The sequence below is a fragment of the Cricetulus griseus genome, chromosome 7 (assembly GCF_003668045.3).
Source record: "Cricetulus griseus strain 17A/GY chromosome 7, alternate assembly CriGri-PICRH-1.0, whole genome shotgun sequence".
In the NCBI taxonomy this organism is placed as follows: domain Eukaryota; kingdom Metazoa; phylum Chordata; class Mammalia; order Rodentia; family Cricetidae; genus Cricetulus; species Cricetulus griseus.
Window position 1 is genome coordinate 90,299,317 of NC_048600.1, and position 5,840 is coordinate 90,305,156.

The 5,840-nt window shown below is 40.1% G+C and overlaps 1 non-coding gene across 1 annotated transcript; it reads left to right on the plus strand.

Moving 5' to 3' along the window:
- The first annotated feature begins 3,525 nt into the window (after positions 1-3,525).
- LOC113836872 lies at positions 3,526-3,629 on the plus strand. Its single transcript, XR_003487395.1, has one exon. It is a non-coding gene; the product is annotated as a U6 spliceosomal RNA (small nuclear RNA).
- Positions 3,630-5,840: the final 2,211 nt, after the last annotated feature.

The window sequence follows — 5,840 nt, forward strand, 5'->3', positions numbered from 1 at the left end:
CCTGATGGATCAGCTCATGTGAGTCATTGGGAACACAAGCTTATCTCCAACTGAGGTGCCCGTGAATATCAGGAACTAGAAAGCAATAGACTGGCAGACACTAGCGAGGGAATTGCGTATGCAGGAATTGTATTCTGATGCCTAATCCACAGGCCCAGACTGTGTTTATGGGAGACCCTAGAAAGAAATTGATTCAGCAAGGACCTGAGACTGGTATGGAGTATTGGTGGCTGTGCTAAACACCTTAGTGGGGCAGGGTCTTTATGAAGCATTTTCTTCCTGCAGAAGGTGATGCTAGAGCTGGAGATGGTTTGCCCAATCAGGGTCTCCCTAGCATCCAGGTGTGGATGGAGAGTCAATAGCTGTGGCTATAACCACAATGCCAACCCAGGACCCCTTGGACACAGGAAACCAGTAAATACCACAGAGGACAGAAGGGCCTAGCTCCTCCTTGAGTCTGTGAGGGACTGAGCATCTTCAGCCAGCCCGGTTGAGTTCATCAGGGCAGGAGAAATACAGGGAGGTCCCATGGAAGAGCTCTGGGACACAGAGGTGGACGGCTTGGAGAGAATGACAGAGGACTATGGAAAGCTAAGTTAGTGTCTGCTATCCGTGCAACTGTATCCAACGTTTATGTGGGGAGGAATCAATGGATATAAATGGAAGGAATCTTTCTGTGCTATATCAGACCTTGCTGATGTGTGACTTCAGTATCTTTTTAGTTTTAAACTTCTGCGATCACTTGATGCCTGCTTGGAGCAGATGGCAATGGACTTTCAGAGTGCTTCACCAAGGTTATCTTTATAATTCCACTATTCATTACGGAATAGTGGCTCAAGACTTTGCATCATTGTTCTGCCTATCCTCTATAGAGGTTTTGCTACATAGTGATAGCATGATGCTAACCTTTCAGTGGGCCTATTGACTGTTTTCATTCCCTCATAGAAGGGAGTGGAGCAGAGGGTCATGGGACCCTCAACTGAGTAACCATGGCACAGGAGCCCATTTATTTTCCAAGAATTATAATGAACAATCATTAGAATGAATTTTTTACTTGTTTGTTTGTTTGTTTGTTTTGAGACAGGGTTTCTCTGTGTAGCCCTGGTTGTCCTGGAACTCACTCTGTAGGCCAGGCAGGTTTCAAACTCAGAGATCTGCCTGCCTCTGCCTCCCAGATGTTTGAATTAAAGGCGTGCACCACCAATGCCCAGAGTGCCCATGTTTTAAGTCAAATTTGTTGTTTCCAATGATAGCATCTTGTACCAGGCTTTTTCTTTTAGGCCACCAAACAGCTTCCAAATCATGACATGGAGACTTATTAGTTATGATATGAATGCTCAGCCTTATTGTATATCTTACTTTCCTGCTGTCTCCATGTCTATCTGTCTGGCAGCTGCCTGGTTTCTGGGAATATCCCTCCTTTTTTCTTCCTCCTCTTCTCTCTTCTTCTCTCTTCTTCCTTTGCCTAGATTTCCCCTCCTACTTATTCTCTATGCTACTCTGCCCCACCTATCTCTCTTCTGCCTAGCTATAGGCCATTCCGCTTTTTGTTAGACTAATCAGGTGTCTTAAGCAGGCAAGGTGAAACAAATGTAACACATCCTTACATGGTTACAAATGCAGCATAAACAAATGTAACACAACTTTGTAATATTCCACAACAGGATCTTCATAGTGTCCTACTGAAGAACTGTAAAACACCGATTTTAAAATTTCTTTAAAAGCTGATTTTTGGCAGCTGTCATCCAGTTTCTCTTTCTCAACTACACCATAGGTCCTTTCATTGGATGTCCCCAGGGGCATTTTGATTCAACATAGTTAAAGAAAATTCATTGCTTTTCCCCCTGGTGACTTTTTCTTCTTCTCAATCCAGTAACTGATCCTGCGCCATTCCTTAGCTCTCTCTGCTGCTAGTTGTCAATGGTGCTGCCTTCTCTTTACCACATTCCCAGGACTTGTTCCTTTTCACTTAATACCCTAACTCAGCCTCTTCTTACCACGGACCTAGAATGCTGCATTGCTAAAACGGTGACTGGTCCCTATCCTTTGTACTCTTTGTTCTCACACATAGACTCAGAGCTATTCTGAGGCAGTCGTCTCCAACCCTCAGGGAAACACACTTTATCCATAAAAATGATTGAGCATAAATCTCTAGTATTATATACATATATAATATATATAATATAATATATTTCTAAATCATATACCTGGATAACTAAACATATATATTACAAAATAGAGATAAGTATATATTAATATGAAATTAAAAGGAAATAGAATGTAACATTCCCCCCCCACTCCACCACCCCCACCCCCTGCCAGTACTAAGGAGCAAACCCAAGGCCTCTAATATTCTAAGCCAGCATTCTACCACTGATCTATAACCCCAGTCTGGTTTTTAATTTACATTTTTGAGATTTTAGAAGCTAAAACTGTGTGTTCTTCCTATAATTGGGAAACATCCACTGTTTTCAAAACATATTGGCTTACCAACTTGTGAGGCAGTAATTTACATGTGCTCTTCTAATCTCAGTTCACTTTTTAAAATAGGCTTTGACTGCCATCATAGCTGACAAGGATATTCTTAGTTATCAGCACCAAATGCACCCAAAGTGTCTTACTAAATCCCAACCTTAATTCCCAGACAACTTTCACGAAAGGTCTTACTGGATGCAGCCAGCAGGGAGGCCAGCATGTGTGCCTGTAATTTCAGAACAGCAGTCTGTTGTTCTGTTGTTTTGTTTGGCAGCACTGAATTGGAACCTAGGCAAGTATTAGCCCATTGAGCTACACCCTCAGCCCTTACAACTTTGAATTCACAGAATTAAGAAGAAAAAAAAGAGGATCAATGGTGGTGTCCATTGGCAGTCGTGATGACAGAAACAGCCATCCCCAGAGGCAACTTCAGTTTCTGTAGTATAATAGTCCAATGTCAGCTCAATCACCACTCTTCCAAGCAACAGAGATCAGAGAACTTTCAGGCTGATTCAGGTTTATGACATTATTTAGACTGCTGTCTAGTTGCTGTAAGGGCCTTCTTGCTCTACCTATTCTCAGAGCCTGCTACTCCATTTTCCTCAACAGTACCTCTTTTGTAAACTCCTTTTGTGCTTAAATAAACTAGAGTCAGTTTTGGTTCCTTGCAACTAACAACTCTGGCTAATCAAGGATAAACTTTGCATTTTCACTGTCACTAACACTGTGTGTGTGTGTGTGTGTGTGTGTGTGTGTGTGTGTGTCATAAAATTGAACAAAAAACCCTTAGAAGAATTCACCCCAGCCAGGTGGTGGTGGTGTACACCTCTAATCCAGAACTTGGGGAGGCAGAGGCAGGTGGATCTCAGTGAGTTTGAGGCTAGCCTGGTCTACAGAGCAAGTTCCAGGAAAGGTGCCAAAGCTGTACAGAGAAACCCTGTCTCGAAAAAACGGAAAAAATTTCATCCCTAAATAGTGGTTTATTACAATGATATTAATGTGATTCTTAATGGTGAAAGACTGAAGTCTTTTCCTTAGAATAAGGAGCAAGTTTTCCCTTTGGCAGCACATACACTAAAATTGGAACAGTGCAGAAATTAGCATGGCTTCTGTGCAAGGATGACATGCACACTCACGCAGCACTCCATATTTTAAAGCTGGATGTGGTGGCACACCCATCAGTCAGGGTAATTAAATGAGAAAAAAGAAACTAATGAAAGTCATCTAAATAAGAAAAAAGGTATAACCACTGCTATTTGTAGATGACATCATCTTATCTCTAGATAGACAAGCCTAAGGTAACCACTAAAAATCTAGAAGTTCAGCAAGGCTGCACAAAACAAGAGGAACATGAGCTGTACTTTTTTTTTTAATGTTCTGTTTTTAAGACAGGGTCTTGTTATGTAACCCAGTCTAGCTTTGAACTCTCAATCCTTCTGCTTTAGCCTCTAAAGTGCTAGGATTATGGGCCTATGCCACCACACTTGGCTTCAATGTATTTCTATGCTCTTGACACTCATGATGAGAAAATGAAGTGAAGAAAACAGACCATTTATGATGTCATCAAAAAGAGTAAGATGCTTAGGAATAAGTTTAAGGAAAAGAAGTACTGGATGTGTACATTGAAAAGTCATAAGACATCACTGAAAGAAACTGGGACTGAAATAAACAGAAAGGCTTCCCGGGCTCGTGATTGGATGACTAGATAGTGTTAAGATGGCACAGCTCCCAACTTCTATGTATCTAGTGCAATTTCTATCAAAATGCCAGCAGCAGCTTCATTTTCATCTTCTTCTTACTCTTGTTTATTCTTTCAGAAATTTCTGAGTTGCTCCTAACATATATAGAGAAATGCCAAAACTACCTGAAAAACCTAAAAACCTATCAAAAAGCATAGGTAATTAAGAGTTTGATTCCCCAGTACTCCATAAACTGGGCACAATGGTGCTCACATTTAATTCCATCATTCAGGAGGTGGAAGCAGGAGAATCAGGAGTTTAAGGTCACCCTCAGCTACATGGTGAGTTTGAGATCAGCATGGGATATGTTAAATACTGTAGAAGAGAATGTCAATAGCCTAGGGGTAGATATTAATGGAACGGAACTGGGTGTCCAGAAAGCCTTCCCAGTTCTTGTTAACTGATTTTCAACAAGGGTGTTAAAGCCACCAGGGGGAAAGAACGGCCTTTTTAACAACTGATGCTGGGCCACTGGTTGGTAACTTACAAAATAATGAATTTGAACCATCTCGTGCTATATATGACCAAATGGATCTCGGTTCTAAAACCATAAAACTCTCAGAAGAAAACATCGGAATAAAAAAAAAGAAAACATAGGAATAAATCTTTGTGTTAGTGAACAAGGGAATAATGTCTTAGATATGTCATCAGAAATACAAGTAACAAAAAGAATAGCCAGGCATAGTTGCAATGTCTGTAATCACAGTCCGTGGGAAGTGGGAGTAGAAGATCAGGAGTTCAAGGTCATCCTCAGCTACATAGCAAGTCTATGGCCAGCCTACATGAAACCTTGTCTCAAAATGAAGAATAAAACACAGAATAGGGGTTGGGAGGGCTGGGGATCTTTTTATATCTCCCAATGGAAGGCTTTAGTATACTAGGTTTCAAGTGTCTCAGTTTTCCTAGCAGGCAGAGACTACAGGCAGGTACCACCTTACTCCACTTGGCTTAGATAGCTTTATTAAAGTTAATTAAAATTAAAAATGTCTATTTCATAAGGAAGACTATAAAGAAATTAAAAGGCAGCCTGCAAACTGATGGAAAATATTTGCACATCATATATATAAGGGACATATAATTTGAATATGTAACGATCCTTATGACTCAATTTAAGTTCCCACTTAAAAACAGGCAGAAGATTTTAACAGACGTTTTTTTTTCTAAAGAAAATATACAAATGTCTAATAGGCTCATGAAAAGATATTCAGTATTATTACCTACTAAAGAAAAGCAAATGAAAACCACCTTGAGAATAGTAGTGTTAATGCTGTAAAGTGGATTGTAGTGATTGCTACCTTGACTTGTGTGTGAATGTAGAAAAAAATAACAAACAAAAAATGGACTGTGAATGTTACATGGTGAGCTGTACTTTAGTGACCTATAGTTCAGTAAAGCTATTACAATCCCCAAACACTACACAGACATACAGACACACAGATACACAGACACATACACTGAGATGTCACCTTTTGCTTGTTGGTGAAAAAAATTGGAACTCTCATACATTGATGATTCGATAAAATATTTCCATTTTAGAAAACTGGGGTTTCATTCTTTAAAATGTGAAATAGTTACCATCTGACTAACAATTACATTCACAGATGTGTACCCAAGGAAATGAAAATG